We start from the raw sequence: 17,327 nt of genomic DNA on the forward strand, positions 1-17,327 counted from the left end.
AATGGTTGAAATACCCAGTGAGTGCATAAAATACTAAATTCTTGTCTGTTCTTTGTTCTTCTGTGATATGAGAGACGATAAGAAGGAGGAGACAGAGAGAGAGAGGAGGTGCTGACGAGTGCATAATGCGACAGGGTGTGCTGCAACGGATCAAGTCAAATCAAGGCTAGTACTGTTCTATTCACAAAACTTACCTTCCCATAGAGGATATTTTGGGTGCCTAGCATATTTGATGTTATGACAATTTGACAAGGACTTGGCAACAGACTTATCAATTGATGTAATTAAGAATTGCATTTTGGAGTTTTTGTGCATGAGTGGGTTTGATTAGAGTTGAGTGGGAAATCGAGCACTGACATTCTGTAAAATTAAGGTAATTGGGTGCTTATTAGGCAATTGGTTTGTGAGTGCTGTAGTGTTGCTGGATTAGAGGTCTTTCTTTTTTTGGATTGCTCGGAAGTTGACTACTTTCATTTACTTTCCTGATCGGATGTGGTAAGATTGCCACTAATCAATAATTTGGTAAAATAAAATAAAATAAATTGATAGAAATAAGTAAATTTATGAATTAATTAATTAATTAATTAATTGATTAATTAATTAATTAGAAGGGAAAAAAAGAGGGAACCATAGGATACATAGTCTAAAATAATAAAATAATTCACAATAAAGGAATATAAAAGAGTTGTTACAAGGGGGAAAAAGGACATAAAAATTATGAAAGTAATTACTCCTGTTGATGTAGTAGAAAATAGTAATCATCTAGTTAATGGTATTGCAAGGTTATCTGGAAAGGGAATAAACGTTGGCCTGACATTGAACAACCATGGCTAGTGGAAGGGACTCTTAACCCTGACGTCATCAACATAATGAAAGTGCTTGAATAATAGAGAGAGGAAAAGCAGAAACGACCATAAAGATGAATCCAAACTCCAAAAGTATGAAGAAATCGAGATGTCTGGAAACTAAGGGTGGAGTGAGGTTCAGGAGGATGGAACTTGAAGATGATGATGATGATCAGAGTGATTGAGAAGAGATCATGGGTGGATATGACTCTGTGATCAGAAGGAAGTTGGCAAGAGAGGAAAGAAAGGGTGATGGAAGTTGAAGGAAGAAGAAGGATACTAGAGATTCGATCTCTGATGAAAGTGAAGATGGAGAAAGCAATGAAGATTTGGAGATTAAAGGTGCTTTATGTTAAAGAGGATTTTATCCTACAATGACTAGCACAGAAGAAATAGAAAGAGATATAGACCGATGCGTATTATGCCTGGATAAGGAGAATAATTTAGAAGAAGTAAGAGAACTGGAAGAACAACTCAAGAAGCTGAAGATACAGAAGAAAAAAATGCTGAGAAAAGGATCCCAAGAATTGGAGAAGTAGTATACATTGAGGCCAAGGAAAGAGGGCACAAGTAAGAAGATGATGCCAGATGATATTTCGAGGACAGAGCCTAGAATATAAACCTTTGAAGAATACCGATATGTCAGATATACTTGAGAAGCTGCCTACTCTTCAAGATGGAGCATATCCTTGGATTTCAAAATTGGAAGAAATTATGGTGGGAACATAGTCTGCCATAGGAGACATTCAGAGACTTTTGGCTAATCTCCTTGGGATTCCAGATATGGAAGAAATATTTCAGAGAGCTGGACTTAATAGATGTGGGGACTGCAGTGAATGACCCTGAATTGTTGGCTGCAAATAGAAATCGGCTGTGGAGAGCACTGAAAGATATGTTTCCAACAAATGTGCATTCTGACAACATTCTGATTGACTCACTAGGACAGTGCCTATGTGTCAAGAGTTCATCAAGTGTGGAGAAATATTACCGGAAATGATCCAGATGTGAGTCAAATTGAGAAGTCAGTTTTGAGAGCTAAACTGCAGATGGGACTGCCCTCACAAGTAAGGAGCAAACTGGCAGAGGTGGTTGGACTTGGAAGCATGACAAAAGGTGTCTATAGAGATCATATAGCCCATCAAGTGGATCTGTAGAGGAAAAAGGAACACAACTAGAAAGAACAGGACCAAGAAACTCTCAGAAAACTCGATGAAATACAACTGAGGGAGAATAAGAAGGAGAAGAAATAAGCTTTGGTTATGAAGAATCAGTGTGCACCAAATCAACAATCACTGCCACAGCTTCAACTGAACAAGGTCAAATGCAGTTGTACCAGCCACCAATAGCGGTACCAGTTGTTTCATATCCATAACCAGTCTCTGGACTGACAAAGAATTGGAGAGGAAGAGGACGAGAAGGCTTAGGAAGAGGGGGAAGATTTAAGCCATACTTCCAGCAATCTTTAGAAGTGTGTTATGATTGTGGACAGGTTGGTGACTTTGCTGTGAGTGTAATGGGCCAGAAGGAAACACAAGAGGGAATTTCAGAGGAAGATACAGGAGCAAGTGAAGATCATCTGGAGGACAGGTGAACCCTTATAGGGGCAAGGAGCAAGGATTCTAGGGGTGCCTAGAAGATCCGAAAGGGGGGTGTCAGCTGGTAGCATCAGTTAAGGGGAAAAATATCCAACAATTGAGGTGTAAATAAACAACCGACCATTGGAAGTGATGGTGGATAGCGGAACGGCTTTTATCTGTGTTCAGTCTGAAGAGGTTACACATCTCACTATGTCCAATCAACTAATTAGGATAGGGATTTGAGGGAGTGAAACAGTTGATTACTCTTAAGGAACCAATTGAGCTCTGCTATGAAAATGAGAAAATTACAATACCCATACTGGTATCAGAACATAAACCTATTGCATTGTTGGGAAGAGATGCATTGTGTGAGTTTAACTGTACAATAAGATGTACACCAGACGGCTGTCTGGTAGAAGTGCCAAAGGAAAAGGTTTACCAATTGTTGATGATGACAGAGATGGATTAGTCTATAGTATTCTGGATTGGAAATCTCAGTGAAGATTTTTCGAAGCAGGCTAAAATATGGAAGAAATTTAAGGGAAATATGCCAGATGCGAGGCTTCTGGAATATCCATTTCAATTCAGCTGAAGTATTTCAAGAACGCTGCCCAATTGAACTCAGAGGAATGGTTGAGTCATCAATCAAAGAAAGTTCAACTCGGCTTATGTTGAATAGTTTTAGGTCCACAAGGAGCAGCTACGAAGAGAAATACAGATGATTATCTGGATAAAGAATTTGAGATTGAGAGGAGTGTGCCACATGTGACCTTGTTGGTTTCTGAAGGCTATGAGAAGAAGCAAATAGGAGAAATGAAGACAGAAGCAGAGAAAGCTGTTTTTGTACTGATGGAAGAGAATTGGGGGATTTGGAGGAGTGAAGATCAGCGATTTCTGAAAATGATGATTTTGGCTCAAGGACAAGGAGAGTCATAAACTGTACGGATGAGACAATCTATTTGCACTGTGAAGATGGATTAAGAATCTATGGAAGAGAAGATGTTGCAAAAAGTTCAAGAATGTTTGTGATATCAAAGTAGTACCGATATTGGACTTGTGAAATCAGCCCAATTGAGGTGAAAGTTGAACTTCGACGAGGAGGCAGACCTCCTTTGAAGAATCAGTATCCATTGAAAGATGAAGAAATCCAAGGGATTGAACCAGGAATTGAAGGACTTTCAAAAGCAGGTGTTTTGAAGACAATAGAAAAAATCCTCAGAGTAAGAATGTTTGTTGTTTTGGGAGAAACCATGAGGGGTTGATAGTAGCGCCTCTAGACCTATTAGGTCTGATGATTTAGGAAGCTAGGGGTTAGCTAACATTGCAAGGGGGGAGATTAGGAGAAAGATCACAAAGGAGTAGGGTTTTTGGGAATCATATTTGCTTGAATAGATTGACTATATCATAGGAAGGTGGACAATCTGTCTGAAAAATAATGTTTACAGGGGGTGACTGTTATTCTTGGTTACATTCCTACACCAAGAGGTGTATAAGATGTCAAACTAAGCTAAAAGATGCTCAATCGTTTGCCAAGTTTTTGTGTAAAGAAGTCATAAGCAGGTGGGGACTTCCCGATCAAATATCCTAAAAATTAGAGGGAAAGGAATTTGTGGATAAATCAGTGAAATGGTTTTTGAAAAATTAGGAGAAAAAGTCAGACTAAAAAGTTATGAAAACTAGAATTGAAGGAACTCTAGGACAGTCAGCTCAGCTTCAATGTTAGTTAGTACGAGAGAGAGAACAGTGGTGAAGGGAAATTTTGAGTTCAGTGGGAAGATAGATATGGCAGGAGTTTAGATCTGTTAGGAGCAGTTGCATTGAGAAAGTATGCGATGCTGAATGATAAGAGAAGATTGAGGGTGATTGTAGTCTCTATGTGTACAATTCCCAGGGGGATCAAGGTGATTATAAATGTAATTTTTATAATCCACAGTTTGAAAGTAAGGGATTAGAGTTGGGACTGAGAGTTAATGTAGTGACACTAGTGGTGATAGATGGAAATACAAGTAGAGTTCAAAGCTTTGGGGAAAATAGATGAATCAACAACAATGACATCAACACTTCAGCCTATTACAACAACAGTGAGAAGCAATTCAACTCTTTCAACATTGACAGTTATTAAAGGTATAAATGTATCACATTTGATTGCAAGGGAGCCAATCGCTCCAGCACCAATTTTAGAGGAAAAGACTGTCATTGGGGTTAGGATGGGTGGTACAGCTCATCTTCCTTGTAGATGTGAGAGAAGGAATGTGTAGAGGTGACATTCCTCTCATGTGGAGAGATAATTATGGAGAAGAAGTGTTGTTATGAGGACAAGAAGTAGAGGCTGTTTCACCTAGTGAAAGGAAGTATATTTTGTACAACGATATGAAGTGGAAGAGGGTTATGAGTGATTGCTCACTTATTTTGAGTAATGTTAGAGGGAAAGATTAGGGAGAATACTATCATGGAGGTACAGGATGAGTTCTTTGATTTTGATGGAAGACAAGAAGATATATCTGATCAATACTGCTCGTTAGGGAAGAGAGAAACTAAATGGAAGGCATATGGATTTGATTCTTCTGTTTTGGAAATTAAAGATGGATGGGCAGGTAGGAATCTTTGGTTCAAGCAGTTAACTCATTCTGTAAGATCAGTGAGGAATCTTGAGGGTCTATGTCTGTTGAGAATTCCAGCACAAGGAACATGGGGTTGAATCTTAGAGAAGGTGGCTAAACCTCTATCAAGTACGTGTCAATCTTATGCTTTATTATGGCTGTTGTATCAGCAACTGTTACGAACCCCGTGGCTCTAAACGTCTAGGGTGGATGGACATGAGACCCGTAACATAATTCATGCAAATTAGGAGTGTGACATGGAACAGTGAGAACAAAAACTACACAACAACCATGAACTACCGTCAAACATAAATGGTTTATTGCTGAACACACGGTAAAGGTCTGGGAAAAAGGGCTGAGCAGGACCCAAGAAATGAAACAATAGTGTAAAACACCCCTAAACTGATCTTGCCTGCCTCAAGAACCGCTAAGCTACTGCTACTCATACAAAAATACAGTGGGTGGCCCGCTCAGGTCTAACTAGTGTTTTTAGACAGATTTCTTCCTACGGGTAATGTACGCCCAAGGGCAACTTGCTTAAACTCCCCTTTTCCCAGAAACACACAAAGTTACCAAACAGAGTAATCAGCAAATTACTGAGTACACAATACACAGGATACCACAGTATCCATACTCACAAACGGAAATAGTCTCTACAAAATTACCAAACAGAGTAACCAAACTTAGTGAGTACACAATACACAGGATACCACAGTATCCATACTCACATACGGAAACAGTCTTTCTCTCTACAAACACAACGGACTGGTTTTTATACAAAGGGATGTGTGATTGAAAAACCAGCAACAGGTGGTGCCATGCCGAGGAATGTTCACTGATTGGTCCACCTTAGCAATCAGCAGACATCTCAACGACCACCAATCAGGAACATACAGGACACCTATGATTAGGGCAGAAGGAGAGGAAAACACAGGACACAGGATACCTGTATCCGTAACACTCCCACCCTTAAAAGAGCAAACCACAATGGTTTGCGACACACGTACCATCACAACACCCAAAATTCAAAAATAATCCTAGGGGATAACAAAAAAACCTAGATCATTAAACACGAGACAAAGCATCTGCCAACACATTATCCAACCCCTTTTTGTGGCGGATCTCCAAATTATAATTTTGCACGACAAGTGCCCAACGCATAAGGCGTTGGTTCTGGTTGTACATCCGGTGGAGAAAAACTAAGGGGTTATGGTCAGTATACACTATCACTGGTAATGCACTGGAACCAACATAAACTTCAAAGTACTGCAGAGCTAACAACAAAGCTAGAGCTTCTTGTTCAATGGTGGAATAGTTTGTCTGACATTTGTTAAATTTCCGTGAAAAATAACAGACAGGATGGTCCACTCCACTCTGGTCCTGCTGCAGTAGAACAGCACCAGCACCTCTGGCACTTGCATCTACCTCCAGTTTAAACGGTCGTTCAAAATCTGGCGCAGCAAGAACAGGAGTACTACATAATAGTGCTTTAGCAGTGTTGAAAGCAGTACGACAATCTTCAGACCATACAAATTTTCTCGCCGGACTGAGCAAATCCGTTAATGGAGCAACTACCGCAGAGAAATTTTTACAGAAACTACGGTAGTAGCCAACCATCCCTAAAAAACGGCGTAGCTCTCTTCTGGTGGTAGGTGCGGGAAATGCATTTATAGCTGAGACCTTGGCATCTAGAGGGCGCACCTGACCATGGCCGACCTGTTTACCAAGATAAGTAACAGTGGCCTTCCCAAACTCGCACTTTGCTAAGTTCAGGGTTAGAGAAGCGGCTGCTAGCCGTTCACACACTACCCTTAGAGTGTTAACATGATCAGACCACTCAGTTGAATAAATTACCAGATCATCAAGGTAAGCACTACAATTAGGAACTCCAGCCAATACTGTGTTAACCAGGCGTTGGAAAGTGGCTGGTGCGTTCCGCATCCCAAATGCCATAACAGCATATTGTAGGAAGTGATCTGGGGTCACAAAGGCAGAGATGTCGGAGACACGTGAGGTTAACGGCACCTGCCAGTAACCTTTTAGAAGATCTAGTTTGGTTACATAAGTAGCAGCACCAACAGTATCAATACAGTCATCCAGTCTGGGTAACGGGAACGAGTCGGGCACTGTGACAGCATTGACCTTCCGATAGTCCGTACATAATCTGGATGTCCCATCAGGTTTAGGAACCAGAATGCACGGAGAACTCCAAGGACTTGAACTTGGCATAGCCAGGTTATTCTCCAGCAAATAACCGACCTCATCCCTCATTATCTTTCTCTTAGAGACGTTGACACGATAAGCATGTTGCTTGATAGGTGCAGTGTTTCCAACATTAATGTCATGTTCTAACACATTTGTGCATGTAGGAACATCATTAAAAAGACATGGAAAGCTGTGTAATAGTCTCACAATATCCTCTGACTGTCTGTCCGTTAAATGAATCAGGCTTGACGGGAGAGACAGCAGCATCTCTGAATTGGGCAATCTAGCACACTGCTGCTGAGTATTGCGCAACTCCAAACCATCTCCGTCCACATCATTAACATGACCTCCCACTACAGCCGTAGCAGCAATAGAGACAGCCGACTCGGCCAGTTTCTCTGGACTGTCTATCTGAGTGACGGGTCTGGTGTGGTATGTCTTCAACATGTTAACGTGGCACACACGAGATTGGCGTTTTCTATCAGGAGTCTGTATCACGTAGTCAGTTTCACTTAGTTTCTTTTCAATGACATAAGGACCAGAGAAACGTGCTGACAATGACGCTCCTGGCACAGGCAACAATACAAGAACTTGGTCACCTGGCTGCAGTGAACGAGAAACAGCCTGTGTGTCATAGTGTCGTTTCATCCGTTTCTGTGAGGAAGACAGCGCTTCCTTTGCTAGAGCACAGGCACCATGTAGGCGCTCACGAAAGCGACTAACGTAGTCCAACACATTTTCTTTCACACACAACTCTTGTGATAAAAACTGATCCTTAAGGACTTTCATAGGTCCTCTCATGGTGTGTCCAAACACCAGTTCAGCTGGGCTGAACCCTAGGGGATTCCTGTACTGTCTCACGGACAGCAAACAAAACTAGAGGAACTCCCTCATCCCAATCTTTCTCAGATTCCAAGCAATATTTACGGAGCATAGACTTCAGTGTCTGATGCCAACGTTCAAGCGCACCCTGAGACTCTGGGTGATATGCGCTTGACACACGGTGTGTAACTGACAAGGATTTTAACACTTGTTTGAAAAGTTTAGAAAGGAAATTCGTACCCTGATCAGTTTGTATCACCTTAGGTAACCCAAAAGTTGAGAAGAATTTGATCAACGCTTTACTCACCACCGGAGCAGTAATCCTTCGCAGAGGAATGGCCTCTGGGTACCTGGTGGCCACACACATAATCGTCAACATAAACTGGTTACCAGATTTTGTCTTTGGTAATGGTCCAACACAATCAACCATCACATGTTCGAATGGTTCACCTATGGCCGGTATGGGACAAAGAGGCGCGGGGGAAATAACCTGGTTCGGTTTCCCAATTACTTGACAGGTGTGGCAAGTCCGACAGAACTGAGCCACATCTTGTTTTAAACCAGGCCAAAAGAAATGTCGCAAAACTCGATCATAAGTCTTGGTGACTCCCAGATGTCCGGACCACTGGTGATCATGAGCGAGGGATAAAACATTTTGTCGAAAGGCTGTAGGAATCACTATTTGGTAAACAGCATTCCAATCTCCGCCAGCGTCAACATGGGATGTCCATTTACGCATGAGGAGATTACCATCAATGAAGTATGCCATGTTTTTCTTCTTTAGCTCCTCCTCTGAGACAACACTAGAAAAACATTTAGCCAGGCTAATGTCAACCTTTTGGTTAGCGATCAGCTGCTCACGAGTGACTGGTAACTGTATTGCCTCAGCAACAAGTTCCACATCCTTCTTCCTTTCTCTGGGCTGTTGGTCAGACTGCACCAGCTTACCAGAGGTAGCACCCGAACTATCCTCTGGGTCACACTCTCTGAATAGAATCGTGTTCGACAAATCTATCACTTCACCCACTTGTCGTGCTTGAGCACGTGTGACAGCACAAGCGGGGAACACATCTGGATAACCCTGTGCCAGCTCCTCGGAGAGAGACTGGTCACTTTTATCCAATACCTCCAATACGGGTATCACCTTTCCTCCGGCAATATCGTTGCCCATTATAAATGTCACACCTTTTACTGGCAACATAGGACGTACGCCCACTCTGAACAATCCACTGACTAACTCAGAGTGTACGTTCACAAAGTGCAATGGCACTGGGACAAATCCCATTTCAATTCCTTGTACTAACACACTGGAACCACAATATGTATTATTAGACAAGGGCAACACATCAGCTAGTATGAACGACTGCGCCGCACCAGTATCTCTGAGGATTCTAACTGGACGCTGAGACGCTTCGTCATCTGATATAGAAACAAACCCCTCAAAAATGAACGGTTCATAACTGTGATCTGGGACAGGGACTTTCAAACCACATTCACTATGAGGCCTCTGTCTTGATTCCGGCCTTACAACCGTACGAATCAGCCCAACACCCGTTGGCGGCCTGGCGTGCTGAGGCATCCCCTGTTTGCGTTTAAGCAAAAGCAATCACTAACCAAATGTCCCACCGTATGACAATAGAAACAGTGACGCACATCTTTTGGGCGTGCTGGATGTACTGCTGGTCGACTAGGACTAAAAGTTAGCAACTCCGCAGCCCTGCTCTCCGTACGAGCCGAAAAACACGCTCTTATGCGTCAACACAAACTTCGTCTGCCAATACAGACGCTTCCGACAGTGAGGATACTTTCTGTTCGTTCAGATAAACTACAATGCGTTCCGGTAAGCAATTTTTAAACTCTTCTAACAAGATTAACTCCCGTAGAGAGTTAAAATCAGTTACCTTACTAGCACTGTGCCATTTGTCAAACAGATTTCCTTTGTCTCTAGCAAACTCCACATAAGTCTGAGTAGGATACTTTTTATGAGACCTAAATCTCTGTCGATATGCCTCAGGAACAAGCTCATAGGCACGAAGAACAGTAGCTTTGACCACGTCATAATTCAAGCTGTCTTCAAGAGGTAGTGCTGACAGAACCTCTTGGGTTTTACCTGTTAATTTACACTGAAGTAATAGGCACCATACCTCTTCGGGCCATTTCAATGCTACCGCTATACGTTCAAACACACTGAAATAGGAATCAACCTCTGACTCCCTAAACACATGTACCAAGGTGATCTGTCTACTAATATCAAAAGTAGCAGACGACACAGCTGGTGAGGATGGCTCACTAGCAGGCATAGTATGAGCAGAGACTAACCTCGCTGTTTCTGCCTCTAGTTCCATTTTACGCATCTCCAGTTCCATCTTACGCGTCTCCAGTTCTTGATCAAGCCTACGCGTCTCCAGTTCTGCCTCTAGCTTACGCGTCTCCTGTTCTGCCTCTAGCTTACGCGTCTCCTGTTCTGCCTCTAGCTCCATTTTACGCATCTCCAGCTTGTCTTGCCTGATTTGTGCCCGCTCTTCCGCCTCCATTTGGAGTCGTGTCGAGCGGACATCGATCCTGGCATCACTGTCAGTCAGTGGGGAGAGTGGGTCATAACGGGGCAATGTGGCTGGAGCCTTAGCCTCGTCCTCAGACACTGATGGGCTTACAGGAGCAGCAACCACATCCCCTACAGGAGCAGCAGGGTCAGGCGGCGGTACTTCAACCACTCGCTCGTTCAATAATATCGCTAGCACTACTTCCCTAACTTCTGCTTTCACTAAACCCCTCGGTATGGGTACAGAAAAGTGGTCAGCCAAAGCCTGTAGATCCACTCTACGGCAATTCTCAAAAATCTCCCACGTAGGGTTTTCCAAAAATGCATCCAACTCAAAAGTAGCCATCCTAAACTAGCAACACGAGCCGTCGACTACTGAACACACAAAAAAAAAACAGGTAGTTACAGCTGCCAAGCTCAACACTGAACCAGACACTAACTAATTTGCATGCGTATCAATGAGATAGATCCCGGACGAACCCCCACTTTATGTTACGAACCCCGTGGCTCTAAACGTCTAGGGTGGATGGACATGAGACCCGTAACATAATTCATGCAAATTGTGTGTGACATGGAACAGTGAGAACAAAAACTACACAACAACCATGAACTACCGTCAAACATAAATGGTTTATTGCTGAACACACGGTAAATGTTTGGGAAAAAGGGCTGAGCAGGACCCAAGAAATGAAACAATAGTGTAAAACACCCCTAAACTGATCTTGCCTGCCTCAAGAACTGCTAAGCTACTGCTACTCATACAAAAATACAGTGGGTGGCCCGCTCAGGTCTAACTAGTGTTTTTAGACAGATTTCTTCCTACGGGTAATGTACGCCCAAGGGCAACTTGCTTAAACTCCCCTTTTCCCAGAAACACACAAAGTTACCAAACAGAGTAATCAGCAAATTAGTGAGTACACAATACACAGGATACCACAGTATCCATACTCACATACGGAAATAGTCTCTACAAAATTACCAAACAGAGTAACCAAACTTAGTGAGTACACAATACACAGGATACCACAGTATCCATACTCACATACGGAAACAGTCTTTCTCTCTACAAACACAACGGACTGGTTTTTATACAAAGGGATGTGTGATTGAAAAACCAGCAACAGGTGGTGCCATGCCGAGGAATGTTCACTGATTGGTCCACCTTAGCAATCAGCAGACATCTCAACGACCACCAATCAGGAACATACAGGACACCTATGATTAGGGCAGAAGGAGAGGAAAACACAGGACACAGGATACCTGTATCCGTAACAGCAACAATCATTAAGAGATAAAATAATGTCATTGTGGAAGCATTTGTTTAGGCCTAGGTTTAAGTGTTATTGGTTAAATGAATTACCCTATGTGAATTTGTTAGATGGGAAGGAAAATCAGTTAACAGCGCTTCATGAAGCATTGGAGGTGAAACCAGTGAGGGCTAAAAGCTGTTTTTGTTGAAATAAAACATATGATGGAAAGAGGATGTTTAGGGGAATATCAGATGGTGATGATTATATGATGACTTTGGGCTAAGCATGAACATAAGGTTAGTAATGAGAAATATAATGTAACTTTTTATGTTGAATTTAGTAAGAAGAGAAGGACTTTGATGGGGAAAGAGAAGTTTTTGCATGGTAATGTGACTATTGGGAATTTTAGAGATATTTAGGGGGTTTGTGGTGAGAAAATATATTCTTACCCTATGGATGGAAAGGATGTTGTTACATGTCGATGTTGAAGTGTCCATATGAGGTTTTTACAATTAAAAGAGGGGAAGCAAGGGACATAGATAAATATGATTCTGAAAGAGAGAAGTTTAATAGTCTGGAAGCCTACCATTGGAGGATAAGTCTAGGAGAGAAGTGGGGACTTTTTCCATGGTATGGTGTAAAATGTTGGAAGATAACATAGATAATATTACCTATAATTTGAAGGGTTTTGCAAATTAAACAATAAGAGGGTTTAACCTTCTGTCAAGACTCAAAGGAGTATTGATGGATAGATATCAATTTTGAATATCCGATCATTTTTCACGTTTTTAAATATTAGTGTGATAGTTAGTATTTTGTGATGAATCAAAGGGGGGAAATGGAATGTGATTAATTTTATATATAATTTTATATACAATTTTTAGTTGATATTGATGTTTTAATTTGAATGTGTTGTTTTGCAAAAGATACTGTTTGGTCTTTTCTTTTCTTCCAGAAGCATATGGGGGAATGTGTAGAAGGGACAATATGAAGGGACAATATGAATGGACTGGAGGAAGTGGAACAAGGAAGGTGTGGAAATGTTCAGATTCCATCATCGACGATGCATTGGAAGTCGACACTGCTGAGGAGATGAAGTGTAGTGGACTACATTCCAGTGTCTGCAATGATATATAGACATATTTGCATGTGTAATACATAATTTGTGTCATATTCTTTTTCTGTATTAATTTTTGAAGAATGATATTTGCTGTAGTTGGGTACATGTGGGGATCTCAGATGTTTTTGTTTATTTCGTGGATGATTAGGGATATTGGGTCTAGGCAGGGACAGAGAGAATCCACAGGAGGGTCCGATGGGTCGACCAGCCTGAATGTGGACAAATTTGATTGTATTTTGTTTGCTGAGGCTTTCATGTGTATTTAATTGCATCATAGTTTAAAATGCATTGATAAAGATGTATGAATTGATCTGGAGTACTTAAGTGGTTGCCTGGGGCAGAGGGGCCGTGAGAGAATTTTACTGTCTTGATTGATTGATGGATATTTGGAAAGAAAGCTGCCAGACAGGTTTTTCGCTCTCACACTCCATAAAGATTTGTTCATATTTCATAGAAATGTATTTACACTCCATAAAGATTTGTTCATATTTCATAGAAATGTATTTACACTCCATAGAAAAAGGTGTTTACTCTCCATAAAATGTGGTTTATTGTTAGTTACTCAATAAGAGAAAAATTGTTCTTTGTCATAATCCTATTATTTTTGTTTTCGAGACTTAGTTAGTCTCGAAGGGGGGAAATATGTGGTATCTGAACAATTTATGACTTTGCTAATGGTTGCAAATGGTCTTAGAGGATGTTGACTCAGCTTAAGGGAGCATCTGGAGAGCAGTTCTATAGGGGCACCCTAAAGCAGAGGAAGTCTGTTAGGTGGAGTCCTGGGATTGGTCTGTAGGGGAAAACACTCATATCAGGTTACATAGGATATATACTATGGTTTGGGACAAAGGACAGGGAGAATAACATATTAGAGATTGGAGCCGGTTATTCTCCAGATGTCTGCAGATATCTGTAAATTGACGCTGGAATCCTTTGATATAATAAACCTTTATAATCGAAGTACAGTGTCAGCGGATTTCCTTGTTCTCACAGCATAATTAGCATTGTTTTCTCGACACTACATGTGAAAACCTTGTGAAGACTTACAGAAAACGTTTGACCTGTGTCATTGCCAACAAAGGGTATATAACAAAGTATTGAGAAACTTTTGTTATTGACCAAATACTTATGTTCCACCATAATTTGCAAATAAATTCATTAAAAATCCTACAATGTGATTTTCTGGATTTTTTTTCTCATTTTGTCTGTCATAGTTGACGTGTACCTATGATGAAAATTACAGGCCTCTCTCATCTTTTTAAGTGGGAGAACTTGCACAATTGGTGGCTGACTACTTTTTTCCCCCACTGTATCTATGCTGCAATAGTCTATGTGTCGGGGGGCTAGGGTCAGTCTGTTATATCTGGTGTTATTCTCCTGTCTTATATGGTGTCCTGTGTGAATTTAAGTATGCTCCCTCTAATTCTCTCTCCCTCCCATCTCGGAGGACCTGAGCCCTAGGACCATGCCTCAGGACTACCTGGCCTGATGACTCCTTGCTGTCCCCAGTCCACCTGGTTGTGCTACTGCTCCAGTTTCCACTCTTCTGCCTGCGGCTACGGAACCCTGACCTGTTCACCGGACGTGCTACCTTGTCCCTGACCTGCTGTTTTCAACTCTCTCTCTCTACCGCACCTGCTATTTCAACCTCTAAATGCCCGGCTATGAAAAGCTAAGCGACATTTACTCCTGATGTACTGACCTGTTGCAACCTCTACAACCACTGTGATTATTATTTGACCCTGCTGGTCATCTATGAACGTTTGAACATCTTGGAGAAAAATCTGGCCTTAATGGCCATGTACTGTTATAATCTTCACCCGGCACAGCCAGAAGGGGACTGGCCACCCCTCAGAGCCTGGTTCCTCTCTAGGTTTCTTCCTAGGTTTCTGCCTTTATAGGGAGTTTTTCCTAGCTACCGTGCTTCTACATCTGCATTGCTTGCGGTTTGGGGTTTTAGGCTGGGTTTCTGTATAGCACTTTGTGACATCTGCTGATGTAAAAAGGGCTTTGTAAATACAATTTGATTGATTGATTGATACACAATCCATGTCTCAATTGTCTCATGGCTTAAAAGTCCTTATTTAATCTGTCACCTCCCCTTCATCTACACTGATTGAACAGTAATATGCCATAATATGCCATTTTAGCAGATGCTTTTATCCAAAGCGACTTACAGTCATGCGTGCATACATTTTTGTGTATGGGTGGTCCCGGGGATCGAACCCACTACCCTGGCGTTACAAGCGCCGTGCTCTACCAGCTGAGCTACAGAGGACCACAGCTACAGAGGACTATCTCCTGAGTGGCGCAGTGGTCTAAGGCACTGCATCGCAGTGCTAACTGTGCCACTAGAGATCCTGGTTCGAATCCAGGCTCTGTCGCAGCCGGCCGCGACCGGGAGACTCATGGGCGGCGCACAATTGGCCCAGCGTCGTCCAGGGTAGGGGAGGGAATGGCCGGCAGGGATGTAGCTCAGTTGATAGAGCATGGCGTTTGCAACGCCAGGGTTGTGGGTTTGATTCCCACGGGGGGCCAGTATAAAAAAATATGTATTCACTAACTGTAAGTCGCTCTGGATAAGAGCGTCTGCTAAATGACTAAAATGTAAATGTAAGTGGATTTAACAGGTGACATCAATAAGGGATCATATTTCACCTGGATTCACCTGGCCAGTCTGTCACGGAGGGGACAGGTGTTCCTAATATTTTGTCCACTGTGTATATAGACTTTTCATACAGACTAGCTAAAAGTGAAAATTGACAAAAAAAAGTGTTGGTGCAAAAACATACGTTTGTACCCCCTATCTTAATTTGATCCATGGCTCAGGCAGCCAAATGGACAGAAGGCTGTTTGGCTCATCTCAGTCAGGAAGAGGAATAGCTTTGCAGCTGTTTATGATTAATGAACAATGCCATGCTGGTGAGTGGTAACATTCGAATAAAACCCAGCCCTGAAACATAGGCTGAAAATAATTTGTACATCATGTCACAGTCAAAGTCACGGCATTCACACGGATTTGCACAAAGTGGGCAGTTCGGATGTCACTTCAAACCCAGCTAGATATATCATTGACTAAAACAATGATCTATTGACTTAAATCGTTGTGCAACATCATGGGTAAACTCTGGCCAACGTCTTTCAGCTCGAAAAAGTGGATTTCTATTGATGTGGACGTTTAAACAGTCTCAGTAATGTTAGCAAGTAATCTATTTTAGAAGATGTAAGTCCTAAGTGTAGGATAACCACTGCTGATACAGGGTCCTATGAGCGTCCCACTCTCCACACTGACAGTCAGACCCAGGGCTGGCTGTGTTTTTGCTTCCCACCGACAGGCAGATTATGATTTAGCTAGATTACAAAACAGACGCCACCGGAGACAGTCAAACATCCTGACCCTGGCTGTTAGCCCAGTTAAATCTTAGTTTTGGGGTTAACATTTCCATAGCCATACATCAGCAATAGCTCGGGGTTCTATCAATGCTCCATCCATCCTCAGCTTCAGACACAAATCTTGTTAGCTACAGTAGTTAGCTGGATAGCTAGCTCGCTTTTTAGCTAACGTTTGCTTGCCAATTAAACACCGGGCGTTAGGAATAAATTAGCTGCGAGCTGCTGTATTCTGGTTAGTGTTTTTACATTTAAGCAATTTAAATGTGACATTAACTTAACTAAATACATAACTCACCATATCATAGATGTTCAAAATTATCGTCTCGTTTGCCATTAGGAATTTCTTCAGGTCCTGGTGCACTTTCGCTAGTTTTCTTCAATCCACACCCTCCAACTAGTTATTTTTACTTATTTGTTGCACTGATCTAGTTAGCTAGCTTGCTAACTACTTAACGTAGTTAATCGTACAAACAGACAAATTATACCTTAAGTTCAGAAAGTAGTTCACCACTAGTCCCGCATCCGAAAGCTTCGTACAATTTAACATTCATAAGCTAACAGCTGTGCAAATCAGTCGGCGAGCTGGCAAGCTAGCTATAGTACTGCCTGGAGACAGTTTGCGATTTGAGTTGTTAGCGAAAGTGAATATTTTCTGCATGAAATTGCCATTCAAACACCAAAATGAAATGTCTTCTAATAAACCAAAATCATGTTAAATATTTTCCAAGTTTAATAGTATTTTCCCACAAAAATATCCAACTGAAAATTTACAAAATTCTCAGGTAACTGGTGGCCACTGTTGTGCTGTAGTGAAGCGCTTTGGAACGATACATTGACAGTCGTTTAGTCAACCTGGAAATTGCTGATGAGACGCGGAGGTTCGGCTATCCATTAATCAACCTAGCATTTATAAATACAAAATCTTATGAAGCCTCTGAGAAACTTAATCAAATAGCTATTGCTTTAAATAATC

Source organism: Coregonus clupeaformis, chromosome 1 (genome assembly GCF_020615455.1).
Source record: "Coregonus clupeaformis isolate EN_2021a chromosome 1, ASM2061545v1, whole genome shotgun sequence".
Lineage (NCBI taxonomy): Eukaryota > Metazoa > Chordata > Actinopteri > Salmoniformes > Salmonidae > Coregonus > Coregonus clupeaformis.